General features: G+C 40.9%; 1 long non-coding RNA gene and 1 pseudogene across 2 annotated transcripts in view; both read right to left on the bottom strand.

Moving 5' to 3' along the window:
- The window catches only part of LOC140526008 (uncharacterized), a 143,455-nt gene that overhangs the window by 84,254 nt on the left and 35,955 nt on the right, over nucleotides 1-23,246 (bottom strand). The gene's annotated exons all lie outside the window — the stretch shown is intronic.
- Nucleotides 1,242-2,095, bottom strand: LOC140529581 (non-homologous end-joining factor 1 pseudogene; annotated as a pseudogene).

Below are 23,246 nucleotides of genomic sequence, written 5' to 3'. Positions count from 1 at the left end.
TTTGAGGTCGACACTCATGGGGAGGGATAGGATCAAAAGAGAATAAAAGTAATGGGGGACAGGATAGGATGGAGGGAAATATAGTTAGTCTTATACAACACAACTATTATGGAAGTCATTTGCAAAACTACACAGATTTGGCCTATATTGAATTGCTTGCCTTCCAAAGGGAAGGGGTGGGGAGGGAGGGAGGTATAGAAGTTGGAACTCAAAGTGTTAGGATCAACTGTCGAGTAATGTTTTTGCCACTATAAAATAAGAAATATAGGTAAAGGGGTATAGAAAGTTATCTGGCCCTACAGGACAAAAGAGAAGACAGAGACAAGGGCAGAGAGGGATGATAGAAGAGAGAGCAGATTGGTCATAGGGGCAATTAGAATGCTTGGTGTTTGGAGGGGGAGGGGATAAAAGGGGAGAAAATTTGTAACCCAAAATTTTGTTAAAATGAATGTTAAAAGTTAAATAAATAAATTAAAAAAAATAATGTTTGTTATAGGAGATGACTTTTTGGAAAGGGAGATAGGGATATGGTAGAAAATATAGCTGAGGTAAGAGCACAAGATATTAATAAACATTTTCAAAAATATATGGAAACCCTGTTGAGGTTAATAAAATGCAAATTCACATAAAATTGTAACTGAATTGATAATAGATTTTTGGTGCCATGTTTCTTCTCAATAAAACAGATAATTAAAAAAAAAAAGATTGCATCAGAGTTTTGGAAGTTTTTATTTTTGTTTTGTTTCCAGTAAACCCACCATGAATATATGCATACAAAGTCTAGAAGAAGACCCTGTGGGAGAATGGGATTCATTATTTCCCCATGTTTGAGCTCTTACATAGGTCAGAAAATCTAGCATGATAGTCAGTACACTCAGACTGAAGTTCTTTCTACCAAAGTGTCCACTACATGGCTTGCTAATACAAACTTTCAACTGGATCCCTAAATAAGGTTCCAACCTAGCCTGAATTTGTCTAAGGTCTGAACTTTCAGCCCAGAAGGTCCTTTTAAAGTGATACTAATAGTATCTCCTCTCCAGAGTCCTCTTTAGCAGCTGAATCACTGGGAAGTGAGCGCAGTTTAGCTGAAGAGTCCCTTTGGTTTCATTCTCTCATCTTTGGACAAATGATGTCTCTGCATCGGATTTGAAGAATCCATATTCAAAGTCTCCAACACAGACAGGAGTAGGGCAGAGAAGGCCTGTTGCTCTGACTGGTTCAGTAGTCTACCATCAGTTTCACTGGAAGAAGTCCTGTCAGACATGACTAATGTGAAAATATGCTTAATAGGAATGTATATGTAGTGCCTACATCAGATTGCATGCTGTCTTGTGGGAGGAGGAAGGAAAAGAGGAGGAAGAAAATTGAAAACTTATGGAAGTGAATGTTGAAAACTAAAAATAAATAAATTAAATGAAAAATGAAAAAAAAAAGTCCCATCAGAAACTGGGGATTCTGCAGAACCTTGTCATTTTCAATCTGCCTAGAATTCTTGCATACTGACTTCCACATAAGAATTTTGTTACTTCATAGCAAAGGGTCTTCCATTCTCAGTATTGCAAACTTCTGGCAGATTCTCTGTCATGATCTGCTCCAGGAAAACATTCTCATCAAATATCTCTATCTTCAATCAATCTTGTCTCAGTGTGGCTTCATTTCCCTGGTATTTCTGCATCCTTCAGCCAAAGCAAAGAAACCAGCTAGCTCACCTAGCACTGCAGTACCAGACCCATGCCCATCGGGAGATGTACGAGACACTGAAAAATCAAAGAAGGGCTAGTCAAAGCACAATGGAAATTCAAGTGAAAGCATAGACCAGAGAGCTCACTAGAAACATGTGTCATTAGTCCCTGTGGTATATATATATATTTTCACAAGGGAAAGTGGCCCCTCTGGGATCAACCAAACCTTCCAACAAGTGCAAATGAAGTCTCTCTAGTGGGAGAGGAATGCAGAAGGAATAGCAGTGGGTCATTTATTCAGCTCCTTCTGCTTCTGTCCTCGCAAGACCTTGAAATATCAAACACACTCCAGGCCTCTTTTCTTACATAGGCTTCCAACTCACTGGTATCCTTGCTGCTGATAATACAACCATTGTACCACTTTGTTATGGGGAGTTGGGGCAAGGTATGCTATGCCTAACTTTTCTCTCCAGCTGCTCAATGAAGACACTTCCATCTGCTTATTGTCTTGGATTTTGACCTATGACTGCTCAGTTTATATTTCCTGTGCCTTAAATCTTTGCAGATTATTTGCTTATCATTTTATGGTCTGAGATTTTGCTCTTTGGACATGTCTCCACTACAGTCACATTTATTTGCTAGGTACTCTTGGAAATACCATTCACCTGATACTCTGAGACTAACTGCAATCCTAGAAGCCATCCAGCTTCATGCACTCACCTCTAGGATGCATCCTTTTAGCAGATGATAGCCAGTAGCTATTACAATAGCAAAAGAACCTTAGGAATGAAGTGAACCAGGCCATTGCCATGAGGAATGTAGCTGAGGACTCTTAAGAAAATAAAGGACAATGGAGTCATTGTTACTCAGCTGGGCTTAAAAACGCATTCCTATAGATGAAATGAGAGTAGCAAATGGAAATATCTATACTAATATCTTATATTTACTAGTATGGTCCTTCTGAAATCTGAGCTTCAAACACTGTCTGCCTCTCACCAGCTCCTTTTCAGCTACATGGCTCATCAGCAGGGTTCTAGATATTGCCTTATTTGTACCTGCACTCTAATTCTTACTTGTGTTTGCAGGAAGGCCCCAGCAGGGTCACCATCTCTTTGTCCAATAATCAAGGAAAGTTCGATCAACACTATGGACAGAATTCTGCTCAGCTACCTGGCCCTTCAATGGACAACACAAAGAAAAGACCTTATTTCCCTCTAGGGCCTCATTGCCATATAGAAAACCAGGGGTCACTAAAGGAGCCCCATGATCCTAGGCACATGAGATAAAGTACAGGATTAGCCTTGACAAGTACTAGCAAAACAATCATACCTCATAACACAAAGGATGCAAGGTCCAACCTTGAGACCTTGCATTGATTTAATTTTTTTTTGTTATTTTATTGATTTTTTTTCAGTCTTAACATCTCTATTCCATTCCCATCTTCAAGATGATGTATTGAAGCACAATATCAGGATTCTAAAACTCCATTATTGATAGATCAAGTAGGGTCTTAGGAGGGCAGGTGAAAGTTGTTTTAAAATTACTTGCATTAAAGATCATTAAATAAAACTCATTTTAGAATTAGATTAAGTGAGTTGAAGGTGAAAACTATAGTCTATTTCATTGCTCTAAGGTGACCAAGCAATGAGAGTTCTTGTATTTGAAGTTCATCCCCTGAAACTCACCTCCCACCAGAAAAAAAAGCATAAGTTGGAGAATAGTACAATGAACAAAGAGTTAGGAAACCTGAGTTCAAATCCCAATGCTGCCTCTGACCAATTCTGTGATCTTTGACAAATTATTTTTCCTCTATGAACTTTGTAAATTGAGCAGGTTGGTCATTCTGGACAATCTCTAAGGTTCTTTCTAGTTTTAATGATACAGTAAATTTTATGATTTTCCCATATGCTTCTCACCTATCCAAATCTCATCCATCTTTCAAAATCAGGTTTAAATTCTACTTAAGGTTTCTCTGATTAATTGATTAAATTAATTAATTAATTAAAATTAATTAATCTTCCATCTGTGAAATCATATAGATTTATCTCTATCAATCATACCTGTATTTAATTACTTAATGTTTTGCAGAGTTCCAAGGGTATGTTTCATCTCCTTAGTTAGACAAGAGGTTAGTTTCATATTTCTGTTGGATCTTCCATATTCCAAGTATTTTCAATTCAGTTCTGAATAAGTAACAAAAACTCATTTTTTTGTTGAGTTGATTTTAATTTAACACTTTTTCCCCAACTGTGAGAAATTGTCTTAAAGAGGAGTGGCTCTCAAAATTCCATCCAGACTTCTATTTGGTCCACAACACTTACTATTGTCAATAATAATAATTGGCATGCTGCTGAGAGGCAGTATAGCATAATAGAGAACAGACCTCAGAGTTAGGCAGAAATGAGTTCAGGGGGCGAAGCCAAGATGGCCGAGTAGAAAGACGCACATACACATAACTCCGAACCCACAACCCACAGAACGGCTAGAGGGGACCAAATCACGGTGAATTCTGCACCCAGAGGCCACAGAATATTGGAGCAAGGGAGATTTCTGTTCCGGCGAGACCTGCAAACCTCTCGTGGGGGGTCCTTCACGCTGTGGACTGGGCGCCGGGACTGGGAGCTGAGTGCAGCCCTGCAGAGGCCGCGACACCGTGAGGAAAAGATCCGAGCGGGCTAAGGGGACAGGATCTCCAGTGGCCATGCAGGTCCCTCCACCCACAGAGGGACCTGCAAACCTCTCGCAAAAGGTCCGTCATGCTGCAGACGCGGAGCCCAGCCCAGACCTGCGGCGGCCGCGGCTCCGAGAGGTACAGATCCGAGCAGGCTTCAGGGATGGGATCTCCAGCAGCAGAACAAGCCCCTCCACCCACAGGTGACGAGGGTCGGTGAGAGAGTCTCTTTGGCGGGTCAAGAGGCGAGTGGGGTGCCCCCATGGCTCGGGCCCCCCCGAGACACAGAAGCTGAGAGGCGGCGGCAGACAGGGGCTGACCAAGCGGGCGGGAGCCTGGATCCATTGTGGAAGGTCTGTACATAAACCCCCTGAGGGAACTGATCTTGAGAGGCGGCCCTGCCCCAACCTGACCACCTGAACTTAATTCTCACACTGAATAGCAGCACTGCCCCTGCCAAAAGCCCTAAGGCGGGAAGCAGCATTTGAATCCCAGTCCCCAAACGCTGGCTGAGAGGACCAGGAGGTGAGGTGGGTGTGAGGAGAATATTCAGAGGTCAAGTCACTGGCTGGGGAGAATGCCCAGAAAAGGGAAAAGAAATAAAACTATTGATGGCTACTTTCTGGGAGAACAGACATTTCCTCCCTTCCTTTCTGATGAGGAAGAACAATGCTTACCATCAGACAAAGACACAGAAATCAAGGATTCTGTGTCCCAGCCCACCCAATGGGCTCAGGATATGGAAGAGCTCAAAAAGAATTTTGAAAATCAAGTTAGAAAGGTGGAGGAAAAACTGGGAAGAGAAATGAGAGGGATGAAAGAGAAGCATGAAAAGCAGATCAGCTCCCTGCTGAAGGAGAACCAAAAAAATGTTGAAGAAATTAACACCTTGAAAACTAGCCTAACTCAATTGGCAAAAGAGGTTCAAAAAGCCAATGAGGAGAAGAATGCTTTCAAAAGCAGAATTAGCCAAATGGAAAAGGAGATTCAAAAGCTCACTGAAGAAAATAGTTCTTTCAAAACTGGAATGGCACAGATGGATGCTAAGGACTTTATGAGAAAGACAGATATCACAAAACATAGCGAGAAGACTGGAAAAATGGAAGATAATGTGAAATATCTTATTGGAAAAACAACTGACCTGGAAAATAGATTCAGGAGAGACAATGTAAAAATTCTGGGACTACCTTAAAACGATGATCAAAAGAAGAGCCTAGACATCATCTTTCATGAAATTATGAAGGAAAACTGCCCTGAGATTCTAGAACCAGAGGGCAAAATAAATATTCAAGGAATCCACAGAACACCGCATGAAAGAGATCGAAAAAGAGAAACTCCTAGGAACATTGTGGCCAAATTCCAGAGTTCCCAGGTCAAGGAGAAAATATTGCAAGCAGCTAAAAAGAAACAATTCAAGTATTGTGGAAATACAATCAGGATAACACAAGATCTAGCAGCTTCTATATTAAGGGATCGAAGGGCATGGAATAGGATATTCCAGAAGTCAAAGGAACTAGGACTAAAACCAAGAATCACCTACCCAGCAAAACTGAGTATAATACTTCAGGAGAAAAAATGGTCTTTCAATGAAATAGAGGATTTTCAGGTTTTCTTGATGAAAAGACCAGAGGTGAAAAGAAAATTTGACTTTCTAACACAAGAATGAAGAGAACCATGAAAAGGTGAACAGCAAAGAGAAGTCATAAGGGACTTACTAAAGTTGAACTGTTTACATTCCTACATGGAAAGACAATATTTGTAACTCTTGAAACTTTTCAGTATCTGGGTACTGGGTGGGAGTACACACACACACATTCGCACACACACACATACGTAGAGACAGAGTGCACAGAGTGAATTGAACAGGATGGGATTATATCTTAAAAAAAATATGAAATCAAGCAGTGAGAGAGAAATATTGGGAGGAGAAAGGGAGAAATGGAATGGGGCAAATTATCTCTCATAAAAGAGGCAAGCAAAAGACTTATTAGTGGAGGGATAAAGAGGGGAGGCGAAAGAAAAACATGAGGTCTACTCTCATCACATTCCACTAAAGGAAAGAACAAAATGCACACTCATTTTGATAGGAAAACCTATCTCACAATACAGGAGAGTGGGGGACAAGGGCACAAGCAGTGTGGGGGGGAGGAGAGAGGGGAGGGCATGGGGAGGAGATTGCAATCCGAGGTTGACACTCATGGGGAGGGAAAGGTTCATAAGAGAATAGAAGTAATGGGGGACAGGATAAGATGGAGGGAAATATAGTTAGTCCTATACAACACAACTAGTATGGAAATCATTTGCAAAACTACACAGATTTGGCCTATATTGAATTGCTTGTCCTCCAAAGGGAAAGGGTGGAGAAGGAGGGAGCTAAAGAAGTTGGAACTCAAAGTGTTAGGATCAACTGTAATGTTCTTACCACTAGGAAATAAGAAATACAGGTTAAGGGGTAAAGAAAGCTATCTGGCCCTACAGGCCAAAAGAGAAGACGGAGACAAGGGCAGAGAGGGAGGATAGAAGAGAGAGGAGATTGGTCACAGGGGCAATTAGAATGCTTGGGTTTGGGGGGGGAGGGGATAAAAGGGGAGAAAATTTGTAACCCAAAATTTTGTGAAAATAAGTGTTAAAAGTTAAATAAAAAAAAAAAAAAGAAAAAGAAATGAGTTCAAACCCAGTCTTTGACACTTACTGGCTTTATAACTATGGGCAAGTAATTTAATCTCTCAGTGTCCCCAAGCAAATCTCTAAGACAGCAAGTAGAAGAATAGTTGCTTACATACATTTGTAGAGAGGGCTTCATTTGTTCCTGGAATCAATGAAATGACAGATATGTTCTCCAAAGACCATTAAATAATGACCTAAAGTAAATCGTGAAGTGGCAAAACACAAAAAGACAGGGTAAAGTAATTTTCCAACTCAAGACAACTTAAAAGTTAGGCAGGAAAGGTCTGTTGCACTGGGGTGAGAGTGGAGTACAGTCCAATGCAGGCCATACCAGCACAGACAAGGTCACAACAAATGAGGAGCAAGCCTTGGAAATGACTGGATTAGTAGCTGCTAAGGTTGCTTCCGGAGCTCTCAGCCCACATATGGTAAGGGGGCCAAAAAACTAGTCACAAAGTGATTACATCGATTTTCTTTGCAGGTACTGGAGGTATAACTCTGGTGCTTTGTCCATACTCAGATCCAGGTCACAATTCTGGGTGGCAGTCCCAGGGTGAGAAGAAGCCCTAGCACATCAGAGCTTATGGCTGCAGTGAAGCAGAGATCCTCATCATAGTTCCTAGACAGAAAAAAAGTGCTTGAGGTCATAGACCAGAGTACAGGTCAGAAGACTAGTAAATACACCTCTTTTAGATCATACCACCTTGGAAAAACTGAAAACTTACAATATAAATATCTGACCTTATACATAACTGAAAACAGTTATACAAAACTCCTGAAGTTTGAGACAATGTGCCCTCCACTCTGGAAGTAGAAAGTCAAGAAGTTGGTTAGGGAAATAAGAAAACAACAGAAAAAATTTTCTGACTACACAAAGTTAATATGGTGACAAGGAAGATCAAAACATACACTCAGAACAAGACAGCCAAGTCAAAATTTCTACATTCAAAGCCTCCAAGAAAAATATGAATTGGTCTTAGGCCATGGAGGAGCTCAAAAAAGGATTGTAAAAATCAAGTGAGAGACGTAGAGGAATTATTGGGAATAGAAATGAAAGTGATGCAAGAAAAACATCAAAAACCAGTCAATAGACTGATAAAGGAGGCCAAAAAATACTGAAGAAAATAACACCTTAAAGACCAGAATAAGCGAAATGATAAAGAGGTACAAAACTTCACCAAAAAAAATAATTCCTTAAAAATTAGAATTGAGCAAGTGGAGGCTACTGGCACTATGAGACATCAAGAAACAATAAAATAGAATCAAAAGAATGAAAACATAGAAGACAATGTGAAATGCCATATTAGACAAACAACTGACCTAGAAAACAGACCCAGGAGAGATCAATTAAAAATTATTAGCCTGAAAGCCATGATTACAGAAAAATCTGGAACATCATCTTTCAAGAAATCATCAAGGAAAATTGTCCTGATATTCTAGAATCAGAGAGCAAAATAGAAATTGAAAGAATCTGCCAATCATCTCCTGAAGAGATCCCAAAAGGCAAACTCCCAAAAATATTATAGACAAACTTCAGAGCTCCAAACTTAAAAGAAGAATATTGCAAACAGCCAGAAGGAAAGAATTAAAGTGTCATGGAGCCACAGTCAGGATGACACAAGATTTAACAGTTTCTACACTGAAGGATCACAGGGCTTAGAATATGACATTCTGGAAGGCAAAGGAATTAGAATTAGAACCAAGAATCCCCTACCCAAAAAAACTGAGTATAATCCTGCAGAGGGAAAACAGATATTCAATGAAATAGAGGATTTTCAAGCATTCCTAAACTAGAGCTGAATAGAAAATTTGACTTCTAAATATAAGACTCAAGAGAAGCATTAAAAGATAAACAGGAAAAATTATAATTAGAGGCTTAATAAGGATAAGTTGTTTACATTCTTATACGGGAAGAAGATTCTTGTAACTCATAAGAAGTTTCTCTTTACCAGGGCAGTTAGAGGTATATATAGACAGGGGCACAGGTATGAGTTGAATACAATTGGATGATACCTTTAAAAATAAAATCATGGGGTGACAAAGAGGAATGCACTAGGAAAAAGGGAAAAAAGAGAGGTAAAATGGAGTAATTTATCTCCCATAAGAGGCAAGAAAGAGCTATTATAGTGGAGGGGATAATGAGGGAGGTGGCAGGGAATGCTTGAACCTTGCTATCATCAGAATTGTCCAAAAGAGGTAATAACACTCTCTCACACACACACACACACATACACACACAAACACACACACACACACACAAGTGGATATAGAAATCACCCTTATCCTGCAGGAAATTAGGAAGGGGCAGAGATAAGGGAAGGAATGATGCTCAAGCTGAGGGTTGTGGTTTGTTCTTCATTCTCAAAGTGGACCATGACATCAGGGAGATGATTACATAACTTGCACTTGACTTTGATTTCAGGTAAGGAGGCCTGTGCAAAGTCACCATCCTCACTTTCTCCTCTAGAGCCATCTGGGTACAGTGGTCTGATAATGATCAGGAGGACTGAAGAAGACCCAGTATGCAGTGGGAGACCTTGCCCCTCTTAAGCTAAGGTCCTGTCAGGTACTCACTTTGAGTGAGGCAAATCCCATTCAATGAATTCTTTAAGAAATGACTCAAGGAAGGGCCCTTTTCATTAAAAAAAAAATCAAACTGGGAGGGGAAAACCCTCAGGGTTTCTGACCAAAAGAAAACAGTTACTATTTACATTCACTCTGAGACAGAAGGATCGAAAAAACAACCATTAAGTGGTTCTTGGGCAGGGACCTGTTGTCCAATCCGTGAGATTCAAGGTGAGGCAAGAGTCAGAAGTAAAATACTTTTGAGGAGGGATAGGCTGAAAGTAGAGAAAGAATAGAATAAACAGGGGGAAATGGGATGGAGGTAAATACAGTTGGCAATCATGACTATGAAAAAATTTTTGAACCAAATTTCTCTGACAGAGGTCTTATCTTTCAAATATGTAGAGAAATGAGCCTATTTGATAAAAATAAGAGCATTACACAATAGACAAATGATAAAAAATATGAACAGTCAGTTTTCAGATGAAGGAATCAAAGCTATTTATAGTCATATGAAAAATTGCTCTAAATTGATTAGAGAAATGAAAACTAAAACAATACTTAGGTACTGCCTCACACCTATAGATTGGCTAATGGGACAGAAAAGGAGAATGATGAATGTTGGAGGAAATATGGAAAATTGAGACACTAATGTACTGTTGGTAGAGTTGTAAATTGATTCAACCGTTATGTAGAGTGATTTGGAACTATATCCAAATATTTAAAGTAGCTCTTTTCTGGGGACAAAGAATTAGAAATTAAGGGATTGCCCATAAACTGGGGAATGGCTGAACAATTTGTGGTATATGATTGTGATGGAATACTATTTTGATATAAGAAATGATGAGTTAGATGCTCTCAGAAAAGCCTAGATAGATATGAACTAATACAAAGTAAAATTAGTAAAACCAGGAGAACACTGTACATAGTACTTAGAATATTGTAAGATGATCAGCTGTGAATGACTTGGCTATTCTCAGAAATACAATGATCCAAGACAGTGCTGAAGGAGTTATCATGAAAAATGCTATCCATTCCCAGAGAAAAAAACTGATGGAATTGGACTACAGATCAAAGCACACCTTTTTAAAGCTTCTTTTTTTTTTTTTTTTTTGTTACTAATTCAAGTTTTATTAATGTCTTCTGTTTTCATATTGTGGTCATTTCCAGGTATACCCCAGTTCCCACCAACCACACCATCTCTCTGTACAATGATCCTTCACTGAGAGCAAGGTAAAATGGTTAAGTAAAATAAACTGATTCAGAAGCAATTTCTGAAAGCATATACCACATTTTGTATCCCTAGTCCCCAACTTCTTCATGGAAAGGAAGGCACATTTCTGTTCTGGGGTCAAGACTAGTCACTGTACTTTCATAGCATCTACCTTTTCTTTTTTTTTTTTTATTTAATTTCTAACATTTATTTTCACAGAATTCTGGGTTACAAATTTTCTCCCCTTTTATCCCCTCCCCCCCCAAACCCAAGCATTCTAATTGCCCCTGTGACCAATCTCCTCTCTCTTCTATCCTCCCTCTCTGCCCTTGTCTCCATCTTCTCTTTTGGCCTGTAGGGCCAGATAGCTTTCTTTACCCCTTAACCTGTATTTCTTATTTCCTAGTGGTAAGAACATTACAGTTGATCCTAACACTTTGAGTTCCAACTTCTTTAGCTCCCTCCTTCTCCACCACTTCCCTTTGGAGGACAAGCAATTCAATATAAGCCAAATCTGTGTAGTTTTGCAAATGATTTCCATGCTAGTTGTGTTGTATAGGACTGACTATATTTCCCTCCATCCTATCCTGTCCCCCATTACTTCTATTCTCTTATGATCCTTTCCCTCCCCATGAGCGTCAACCTCGGATTGCAATCTCCTCCCCATGCCCTCCCCTCTATCCTCCCCCCCACACTGCTTGTGCCCTTGTCCCCTACTCTCCTGTATTGTGAGATAGGTTTTCCTGTCAACATGAGTGTGCATTTTGTTCTTTCCTTTAGTGGAATGTGATGAGAGTAAACTTCATGTTTTTCTCTCACCTCCCCTCTTTATCCCTCCACTAATAAGTCTTTTGCTTGCCTCTTTTATGAGAGATAATTTGCCCCATTCAATTTCTCTCTTTCTCCTCCCAATATTTCTCTCTCACTGCTTGATTTCATTTTTTTTAAGATATGATCCCATCCTCTTCAATTCACTCTGTGCACTCTGTCTCTATGTATGTGTGCGTGTGTGCATGTGTGTGTGTGTGCACTCCCACCCAGTACCCAGATACTGAAATGTTTCAAGAGTTACAAATATTGTCTTTCCATGTAGGAATGTAAACAGTTCAACTTTAGTAAGTCCCTTATGACTTCTCTTTGCTGTTCACCTTTTCATGGTTCTCTTCATTCTTGTGTTAGAAAGTCAAATTTTCTTTTCACCTCTGGTCTTTTCATCAAGAAAACCTGAAAATCCTCTATTTCATTGAAAGACCATTTTTTCTCCTGAAGTATTATACTCAGTTTTGCTGGGTAGGTGATTCTTGGTTTTAGTCCTAGTTCCTTTGACTTCTGGAATATCCTATTCCATGCCCTTCGATCCCTTAATGTAGAGGGTGCTAGATCTTGTGTTATCCTGATTGTATTTCCACAATACTTGAATTGTTTCTTTCTAGCTGCTTGCAATATTTTCTCTTTCACCTGGGAATTCTGGAATTTGGCCACAATGTTCCTAAGAGTTTCTCTTTTTCAATCTCTTTCATGCGGTGTTCTGTGGATTCCTTAAATATTTATTTTGCCCTCTGGTTCTAGAATCTCAGGGCAGTTTTCCTTGATAATTTCATGGAAGATGATGTCTAGGCTCTTCTTTTGATCATGATTTTCAGGTAGTCCCAGAATTTTTACATTGTCTCTCCTGAATCTATTATCCAGGTCAGTTGTTTTTCCAATAAGATATTTCACATTATCTTCCATTTTTCCAATCTTCTCGCTATGTTCTGTGATATTTGTCTTTCTCATAAAGTCCTTAGCATCCATCTGTGCCATTCTAGTTTTGAAAGAACTATTTTCTTCAGTGAGCTTTTGAATCTCCTTTTCCATTTGGCTAATTCTGCTTTTGAAAGCATTCTTCTCCTCATTGGCTTTTTGAACCTCTTTTGCCAATTGAGTTAGGCTAGTTTTCAAGGTATTAATTTCTTCAACATTTTTTTGGTTCTCTTTTAGCAGGGAGCTGATCTGCTTTTCATGCTTCTCTTTCATCCCTCTCATTTCTCTTCCCAGTTTTTCCTCCACCTTTCTAACTTGATTTTCAAAATTCTTTTTGAGCTCTTCCATGGCCTGAGCCCATTGGGTGGGCTGGGACACAGAATCCTTGATTTCTGTGTCTTTGTCTGATGGTAAGCATTGTTCTTCCTCATCAGAAAGGAAAGGAGGAAATGTCTGTTCGCCAAGAAAATAGCCTTCAATAGTTTTATTTCTTTTCCCTTTTCTGGGCATTCTCCCCAGCCAGTGACTTGACCTCTGAATATTCTCCTCACACCCACCTCACCTCCTGGTCCTCCCAGCCAGCGTTTGGGGACTGAGATTCAAATGCTGCTTCCCGCCTTAGGGCTTTTGGCAGGGGCAGTGCTGCTATTCAGTGTGAGAATTAAGTTCAGGTGGTCAGGTTGGGGCAGGGCCGCCTCTCAAGATCAGTTCCCTCAGGGGGTTTATGTACAGACCTTCCACAATGGATCCAGGCTCCCGCCCGCTTGGGCAGCCCCTGTCTGCAGCCGCCTCTCAGCTTCTATGTCTCGGGGGGGCCCGAGCCATGGGGGCACCCCACTCGCCTCTTGACCCGCCAAAGAGACTCTCTCACCAACCCTCGTCACCTGTGGGTGGGGGGGCTTGTGCGGCCGCTGGAGATCCCGTCCGTGAAGCCTGCTCAGATCTGTACCTCTCGGAGCCGCGGCCGCCGCAGGTCTGGGCTGGGCTCTGCGTCTGCAGCGTGACGGACCTTTTGCGAGAGGTTTGCAGGTCCCTCTGTGGGTGGAGGGACCTGCATGGCCGCTGGAGATCCCATCCCTGTAGCCCGCTCGGATCTTTTCCTCACGGTGTCGCGGCCGCTGCAGGGCTGCCCTCTGCTCTCAGTCCCAGCGCCCAGTCCGCAGCGCGAAGGACCCCCCACGAGAGGTTTGCAGGTCTCTCTGGAACAGAAATCTCCCTCGCTCCAATATTCCGTGGCCTCTGGGTGCAGAATTCACCGTGAGTTGGTCCCCTCTAGCCCGTTCTGTGGGTTGTGGGTTCGGAGCTATGTGTATGTACGTCTTTCTACTCCGCCATCTTGGCTCCGCCCCCCTTAAAGCTTTCTTGTTCTTGCTTTTTGTTCTGTGTTTTCTTCACAACATGAGTATTATGGAAATAGGTTTTGTGTGACTGTACATGTATAACCTATGACAAGTTGCTTGCCTTTTCAATGATGTGTGGAGGGGGTGTGGGAGGGAGAGAATTTTGAATTCAATTTTAAAAATTAATGTTGACGATTATTTTACATGTAGTTGGGAAAAATATGATATTAAATTAAAATTTTAAAAAATCATAGGTCTGGACCACATAGCATATATAAAGCAGTGGGGTGAAATTCAAATGAAAATGGGCGTCACTAAACCATACATCAGGATCCTTGAAGACTACATGTTGTTTCAGAAACCACAAATTAACATTGTCTATGTTGCATTGAGGGCATCTAAGTGGCACATTAGATAGAGGACTGGAATTGGAATTAGGAAGCCTCATCTTCATGAGCTCAAATCTGGTCTCTGGCACTTACTAGCTGTGTGACCCTGGACAAATCATTTAACCCTGTTTGCCATAGTTCCTCATTTGTAAAATGAACTAGAGAAGGAAATGAAAAACCACTCCAGAATCTTTGCCAGGAAAACCCCAAATGGGGTCACACTACTTAAAAATGACTGAACTGATATCATACTTGGCTTTTATTTATTTTTAAAATATTTCTCAGTTACATTTTAGTGTGGTTTGAGCCCCACTTGGGAAAGTTGCAAGTCATCTGTTTGATACTTCAGATGTAAAACAATGAAATAGTCTTAAACTTATCTCTACCAATTCAGCTAGCTATTTCTCTATGATCTCACCATTTCTATGAATTTATAAGTCCAAATATCTCCCTCTGGTCACAGCTCTACTACGTATGCTGTCTTTTCCCTTAAAATATAGGTTCTTTGAGGACACAGAATATCTTCACTTTTGTATCTGCACCCCTAGCATAGTGACTGTTCCATAGAAAGTGCTTAAATTATATTTTCTTCATTCATATATGCATATATGAGTGGGTGTAGGGGTGAGGATGGTTGTAATAGGCAACTAGCCATTGAAAACTCTGTTTTAAGAAAATATGCACTGGACACAGCCAAGATGGTGGAGTAGAAGGACAGATCTGTAGAAGTTTCATCCAGCCCATAAAATCCCTGTTAAAAAATGACTTTAGGGGGGCGGAGCCAAGATGACGGAGTGAAAGCAACGACTCACCTAAGCTCCTGGAAAAACTCCTCTGGATATATCTGGGGGGAGAGTCTGACCAGACTTTGGAGGTGTAGAATCCAGTAGGAGACGGACTTTGACAGATTCGGAGCCCAGGCTGGACTGGAAGGTCCATGGGAGGGATCTGTTCCGCGGGGGTAAGACCCCGGCGCACAGCGCAGCGTGGTCGGCGCGGCAGGGTGGAGGCGACCCGAGGGGCCCGAGAGTGGCGGGTGAGACCAGCGGAGCAGGAGATAAGCCAGGCCAAGCCAACGATATCAGCGCAACAGCCTTTGAAATCTTCAGCCTAAAGACAGGACTTCAGTGGGTCACTACTTGAACATCCAGGAGCTGGGATGCTGGAGTGATCAGTAAGTGCTCTCCCCTCCCCCCCGATGACCGTGAGGGAACCATAAAATTCTTCCCCAGATTGATCCTGGATCAGTGGGAGCAGCAGAAGGGGGCGGGTGGTCTCATAACAGCAGAGGCTGGAGAGGTGGCAAAGGGGGATTCTTCCTACCGTGGTGGAGGCTATCTGGAGGGACAGACGACCCAGGGCAGAGAAAAATTCGCACTGAGACCCAAGCAAGCCGCAGCCCGGGAGACGAGCCCCAGGAGGGGCGGGAACACGCATTAGCCTCTAGGCGTGCCCCAGCCCTCCAGGGGAAAAGGGAAGACAATAGGGAAGCTGGGATCACCATCCCCCGGACCTTGCCTTTGCCTCAGGCCAGCTGAGGAGATATCTGAGACCAGACCACACCTCCCACACACCTATCAAGCTAAACCCAGGGTTGATCTGGGAAACAACAACAACAAAAAAAAGCCTGCTTTTAGCCTAGACAAACATCAACTCAACTTAAAAGATCTGTATCTTCTGACTGAAAGAACCAAAAGCTACAACACTCAGCCAACATCATGAATCGGAAAAAGCAGACGAAAAGTGAAAAAACCATAGAATCTTTCTATGGGGATAAGGACCAAAACACAAACACTAAAGAGGTCAAAGCTGAGACTGTACTTCCATCTGAAACCTCAGATGGGACTATGAATTTCTCGCAAGCACAACTAGATTACCTGGAACGTCTGAAGAAGGATATAAAAGAAAAACTGGCCAATGATTTTAAAACCATAAAAAAAGAATTCACTGATGAGAACATCAATCTGAAAAAGAAAATTGAAGAAATGGAAAAGGAAGTTCAAAAATTAACTGGAGAGAATAATTCCCTAAAAGGAAGAGTTAATCAAACGGAAAAGGAAACTCAAAACCTAATAGGGAAAATTGATCAGATGGAAAAGGAAACCCAAAACCTAACTGGGAAAATCGGTCGAATGGAAAAAGAAGTACAAAAATTAAATGGAGAAAATAGCTCCTTAAAGGGAAAAATTGGCCAGATGGAAAAGGAGATGCGAAAGCTAACTGAAGAAAACAATACGATCAAGATTAGAATTGGGCAAGTAGAAACTAATGACTCAATGAGGCAACAAGAATCAGTCAAACAAAATCTAAAGAATGAAAAGATAGAAGAAAATCTAAAATATTTAATTGGAAAAACAACTGACCTGGAAAATAGATCCAGGAGAGAAAATCTAAGAATTATTGGCCTGCCAGAAACCCATGATGAAGAAAAGAGTCTGGACAATATCTTCCAGGAAATCATCAAGGAAAACTGCCCAGAAGTACTAGACTCAGAGGGCAAAATAGTCATCGAAAGAATCCACCGTTCCCCACCGGAAAGGGATCCCAAACTCAAAACCCCAAGAAATATAGTTGCCAAATTCCAGAGCTATCAAGTGAAGGAGAAAATACTACAAGCAGCCAGAAAGAAACAATTTAAATATCAAGGTCACACAGTCAGGATCACACAGGACCTTGCAGCTTCTACATTAAAAGATCGAAAGAATTGGAACCCAATATTCCATAAGGCAAAGGAGTTGGGACTCCAACCGAGGATCAACTACCCAGCAAAGTTCAGCATAACATTTCAGGCAAGGAGAAAGTCATTCAACGAAATAAGGGATTTCCAGAGCTTCCTGACCAAAACACCAGAACTCAATAGACAATTTGATCTTCAAATGCAGGTCTCCAGAGAATCATAAAAAGGTAAACAGAGGGGAAAAAACAAAAACAAAAACTTGCAACTCAATTAGGGCAATCTGTTTACCTCCCTGTAAGGGAAGATGATACCTGTTAATCTTGAGAACTGTGCAGCTATTATGATAAAAGGGATATATGTAGAGGGAACGGGCATAAAGTAAATGATGTCATGGCAAAAATATGATTTAAGTATGAGAAGGGAATGTAATAGGAGGTGTGGAAAGGGGGAAGCAGAAAATGGCAAATTATATCACAGGAAGAAGTACAAAACCATAGTAGAGGGAAGGAGGGGAGGGAGATGAGCATTGTTTGAGAGGTACTCTCATCTGATTTGTTCAAAGGAGGGAACAATAACCTTAAGCAGATAATCCTAACTAGCTCTATAGGTAGTAGGAGGGGAAGGGGGAAGAAAGGGGAGGGTGGCTAAAAGGGAGGAAAGAAGCAATAAGAGTAAAGGGGACTAAAAGGGAGGGGGGCTAAAAGAAGGAGGGGAAGGCTGCAGGAGGAGGGGGAGAAAAGTGAATACTATTGAGGAGGGGAAGGGAGACGGGAGAGTTAAAAGCACAAATGGTGGGAAAGAGGGTGGAGGGAAATACACAGATTGTAATCATAACTGTGAATGTGAATGGGATGAACTCTCCCATAAAACGGAGACGGATAGCAGAATGGATTAAAAGCCATAATCCAACAATATGCTGCTTACAAGAAACACATTTGAAACGGGGGGATACACATAGGATAAAGGTCAAAGGATGGAGCAGAATATATTGTGCTTCAGCTCATGTAAGAAAGGCAGGAGTAGCAATCCTAATCTCAGACAAAGCAAAAGCAGAAATAGATCTAATCAAAAGGGATAAGGATGGAAACTATATCCTACTAAAAGGCACCATAGACAATGAAGCAATATCATTACTAAACATGTATGCTCCAAGTGGTATAGCATCCAGATTCTTAGAGGAGAGGTTGGGGGAGTTGAAGGAAGAAATTGATAGCAAAACTATACTAGTGGGGGACCTCAACCTCCCCCTCTCTGAACTCGATAAATCCAACCTCAAAATAAACAAGAAAGAGGTTAAGGAGGTAAATAAAACTCTGGATAAGGTAGATATGATAGATCTTTGGAGAAAATTAAATGGGAATAGAAAGGAATATACCTTTTTCTCAGCGGTACATGGAACATTTACAAAAATTGACCATGTACTAGGACATAAAAATCTCACAATCCAGTGCAGAAAGGTAGAGATAATCAATGCATCCTTTTCAGATCATAATGCCTTAAAAATTACATGTAATAAAAGGCCATGGAAAGAGAAACCAAAAATCAATTGGAAACTAAATAATCTAATTCTAAAGAAGGATTGGGTTAAAGAAGAAATCATAGAAACAATCAACAACTTCATTCAAGAGAATGACAATAGTGAGACAACGTACCAAAACTTATGGGACACTGCAAAAGCAGTTATTAGGGGAAGTTTTATATCTCTGAATGCTTACATAAATAAAATAGAGAAAGAGGAGATCAATGACTTAGGCTTGCAGTTGAAAAAGCTAGAAAAAGAACAAATTGAAAATCCCCAAGTAAATACCAAATTAGAAATACTGAAAACCAAAGGAGAGATTAATAAAATTGAAATAAAGAAAACTATTGAATTAATAAATAAAACCAATAGTTGGTTTTATGAAAAAACTAATAAAATTGATAAACCTTTGGTTAATCTGATCAAAAAAAAGAAAGAAGAAAACCAAATTACTAACATTAAAAATGAAAGGGGTGAACTCACCTCCAATGAGGAGGAAATTAAAACAATAATTAGAAACTACTTTGCCCAACTTTATGCCCACAAATTCGACAATCTAAACGAGATGGATGAATATTTTAAAAAATACAAATTGCCCAGATTAACAGAAGAGGAAGTTGAATACTTAAACAACCCCATCTCAGAAAAAGAAATTGAACAAGCCATCAATGAACTCCCTAGGAAAAAATCTCCAGGGCCAGATGGATTCACAAGTGAATTCTATCAAACATTTAAAGAACAGTTAATTCCAATACTACATACACTATTCTTGAAAATTGGGGAAGAAGGAGTCCTCCCAAATTCTTTCTATGATACAAATATGGTTTTGATACCCAAACCAGGAAGAGACAAAACAGAGAAAGAAAATTATAGACCAATTTCCCTAATGAATATAGATGTAAAAATTTTAAATAAGATTTTAGCAAAACGAATACAGCATCTTATCACGAGATTAATACATTATGATCAGGTAGGATTCATACCAGGACTACAGGGCTGGTTCAATATTAGGAAAATTATTAGCATTATCGACCACATCAACAACAAAGCTAACAAAAACCACATGATTATCTCAATAGATGCAGAAAAAGCTTTTGACAAAATACAACATCCATTCCTACTAAAAACATTGGAGAACGTAGGAATAAAGGGAACTTTCCATAAAATAATAAGCAGTATCTATCTAAAACCTTCAGCAAGCATTATATGCAATGGGGATAAGTTAGATGCATTCCCAATAAGATCAGGGGTGAAACAAGGTTGTCCATTATCACCACTATTATTCAATATGGTACTAGAAATGTTAGCTGTAGCAATTAGACAAGATAAAGATATTCAAGGAATTAGAATAGCCAAAGAAGAAACTAAGTTATCACTCTTTGCAGATGATATGATGATTTACCTAGAGAATCCCAGAGATTCAAGTAAAAAATTACTTGAATTAATAAACAACTTTGGCAAAGTTGCAGGGTACAAAATAAACCCACACAAATCCTCTGCATTCCTATATATTAGCAACAAAGTTCAACAGCAAGAGATAGAAAGAGAAATCCCATTTAAAGTTAGGGTAGACAGTATAAAATACTTAGGAGTCTACCTGCCAAAACAAACCCAGGGACTATATGAACACAATTACAAGACACTTTTTGCACAAATAAAATCAGATTTAAGTAAGTGGAAAAACATTAGTTGCTCATGGGTAGGCCGTGCTAATATAATAAAAATGACAATTCTACCCAAATTAATATACTTATTTAGTGCCATACCAATTAAACTATCAGACAATTACTTTCTAGAGCTGGATAAAATAATATCAAAATTCATTTGGAAAAACAAAAGGTCCAGAATATTAAAGGGACTAATGAAAAGAAATGCTTGGGAAGGTGGCCTAGCGCTACCAGACCTTAAACTGTACTATAAAGCAGCAATTATCAAAACCACTTGGTATTGGCTAAGAAACAGAGAGGTAGACAAGTGGAATAGACTTGGCACTCAAGATGCAGTAGGCAAGGAATATAGCAACCTTCTGTTTGATAAACCCAAGGACCCCAGCTTCTGGGATAAGAACCCATTGTTTGACAAAAATTGCTGGGAAAACTGGATAACAGTGTGGCGGAAATTAGGCATAGACCCATACCTGACACCGTACACAAGAATAAAGTCCAAATGGGTACATGATTTAGGTATAAAGATTGATACCATGAACAAACTGGAGAAGCAAGGAATAGTGTATTTATCAGATCTATGGAGAAGGGAAGAATTCTTTACTAAAGGAGAAATAGAATGCATTATGAAATGCAAAATGGATAACTTTGAGTACATTAAACTGAGAAGTTTTTGCACAACCAAACCCAATGCAACCAAAATCCGGAGGGATGTAGTAAATTGGGAAAAAATTTTTACAGCTAAGCTCGGGGATAAAGGCCTCATTTCTAGAATATATAGAGAACTGACCCAAATGTATAATCATACAAGTCATTCCCCAATTGATAAATGGTCAAAGGATATGAACAGGCAATTTTCAGAGGAAGAAATTAAAGCTATCTATAATCATATGAAAAAATGCTCTAAATCACTATTGGTTAGAGAGATGCAAATCAAAACAACTCTGAGGTACCACATCACACCTATAAGATTGGCAAACATGACAGAACAAGAAAATGATAAATGCTGGAGAGGATGTGGGAGAGTTGGAACACTAATTCATTGTTGGTGGAGCTGTGAGCACATCCAACCATTCTGGAGAGCAATTTGGAACTATGCCCAAAGGGCTACAAAAATGTGCATACCCTTTGACCCAGCAATATCGCTACTAGGACTATATCCCCAAGAGATCATAAAAATGGGAAAGGGTCCCACATGTACAAAAATATTTATAGCAGCACTCTATGTAGTTGCCAAAAACTGGAAGTCAAGGGGATGTCCATCAATTGGGGAATGGCTGAATAAATTATGGTATATGAATGTAATGGAGCACTATTGTGCCATAAGAAATGATGAACAAGAAGACTTCAGAGAGGCCTGGAAGGACTTATATGACCTGATGCTGAGTGAAAGGAGCAGAACCAGGAGAACTTTATGCACAGCAACAACCACAGTGTGTGAGAGTTTTTTCTGGTAGACTTAGATTTTTGTAATAACACAAGAACTTCTGAAAAAAAAAAAAAAATCCCAATGGTGGACCTCAAGGCAAAATGCCTTCCACACTCAGAGAGAGAAATATGGAAGTCACTCACATAATGTAGCAGATCATGTTTGTGTATGTGTATCTGTTTTTGTATCATGTTCTGATTTGTTATACGGATTCTTTCATTTATCTTAGTCTGACTACATAGCATGACTATAGTGAAAATATACTCAATAGGAAAGTATATGTAGAATCTATACAGAATTGTAAGCAGTCGTGGGGAGGGAGGGAGGTAGTGGGGGGTGGGTGGGGAGGGATAAAATAGCAAGTGTATGGCAGTGATTGTTAAACATTAAAAAATTAAAAAAAAAAAAAAAAAAGAAAAAAAAATGACTTTAGGAGGCGGAGCCAAGATGGCGAAGTAGAAAAACGCACATACACATAGCTCCCAACCCACAAACCACAGAACGGCAGAGGGGACTAACCCAGGGCGAATTCTGCACCCAGAGACCACGGAATATTGGAGCGAGGGAGAATTCTGTTCCGGAGAGACCTGCAAACCTCTCGCGGGGGGTCCTTCGCGCCGTGGACTGGACGCCGGGGCGGGAAGCAGAGAGCAGCCCTACCGTGGCAGCAACACCGTGAGAAAAAGATCCGAGAGGGCTATGGGGACGGGATCTCCAGTGGCCACGCGGGTCCCCCCACCCACAGAGGGACCTGCAAACCTCTCACAAAAGGCCCGTCGCGCTGCAGACGCGGCGCCCAGCCCGGACCTGCAGCGGCGACGGCAGCGGTCGTGGCTCTGAGAGGCACAGATCTGAGAGGGCTCTGGAGGCGGGAGCTTCAGCAGCAGCACGGGGCCCCCCCACCAACAGGTGACTGACAGGGGTGGGTGAGAGAGTCTCTTTGGCGGGTTGAGAGGGGAGTGGGGTGCCCCCATGGCTCGGGCCCCCCGGGAAGTGGGGGCTGAGAGGCAGCTGTGGACGGGGGCTCCCCAAGCGCGCGGGAGCCTGGATCCATTGTGGAAGGTCTGTGCATAAACCCCCTGAGGGAATTGATCCAGAGAGGCGGCCCTGCCCCTGACCTCAGCACCTGAACTTAATTTAACACTGAATAACAGCCCTGCCCCCGCCAAAAATCCTAAGGTGGGAAGCAGCATTTGAATCTCAGTCCCCAAACGCTGGCTGGGAGGACCAGGAGGCGAGGTGGGTGTGAAGAGAACATTCAGAGGTCAGGTCACTGGTTGGAGAAAATGCCAAGAAAAGGGAAAAGAAATAAAACTATTGAAAGGTACTTTATCGGAGAAAAGACACCTCCTCCCTTCCTTTCTCATGGGGAGTAACAATGCTTGCCATCAGGCAAAGACACAGAAATCGAGGATTCTGTGTCCCAGCCCACCCAATGGGCTCAGGCCATGGAAGAGCTCAAGAGGAATTTTGAAAATCAAGTTAGAGTGGTAGAGGAAAGACTGGGAGGGGAAATGAGAGGGATGAGGGAGAAGCATGAAAAGCAGATCAGCTCCCTGCTAAAGGAGAACCAAAAAAATCTTGAAGAAATTGGCACCTTGAGAACTAGCCTAACTCAGCTGGCAAGGGAGGTGCAAGGGGCCAATGAGGAGAAGAATGCTTTCAAAAGCAGAATTAACCAAATGGA

This window comes from Notamacropus eugenii, chromosome 1 (genome assembly GCF_028372415.1).
Source record: "Notamacropus eugenii isolate mMacEug1 chromosome 1, mMacEug1.pri_v2, whole genome shotgun sequence".
NCBI classification, from domain to species: domain Eukaryota; kingdom Metazoa; phylum Chordata; class Mammalia; order Diprotodontia; family Macropodidae; genus Notamacropus; species Notamacropus eugenii.
This window is presented reverse-complemented; position numbering and strand designations above follow the sequence as displayed.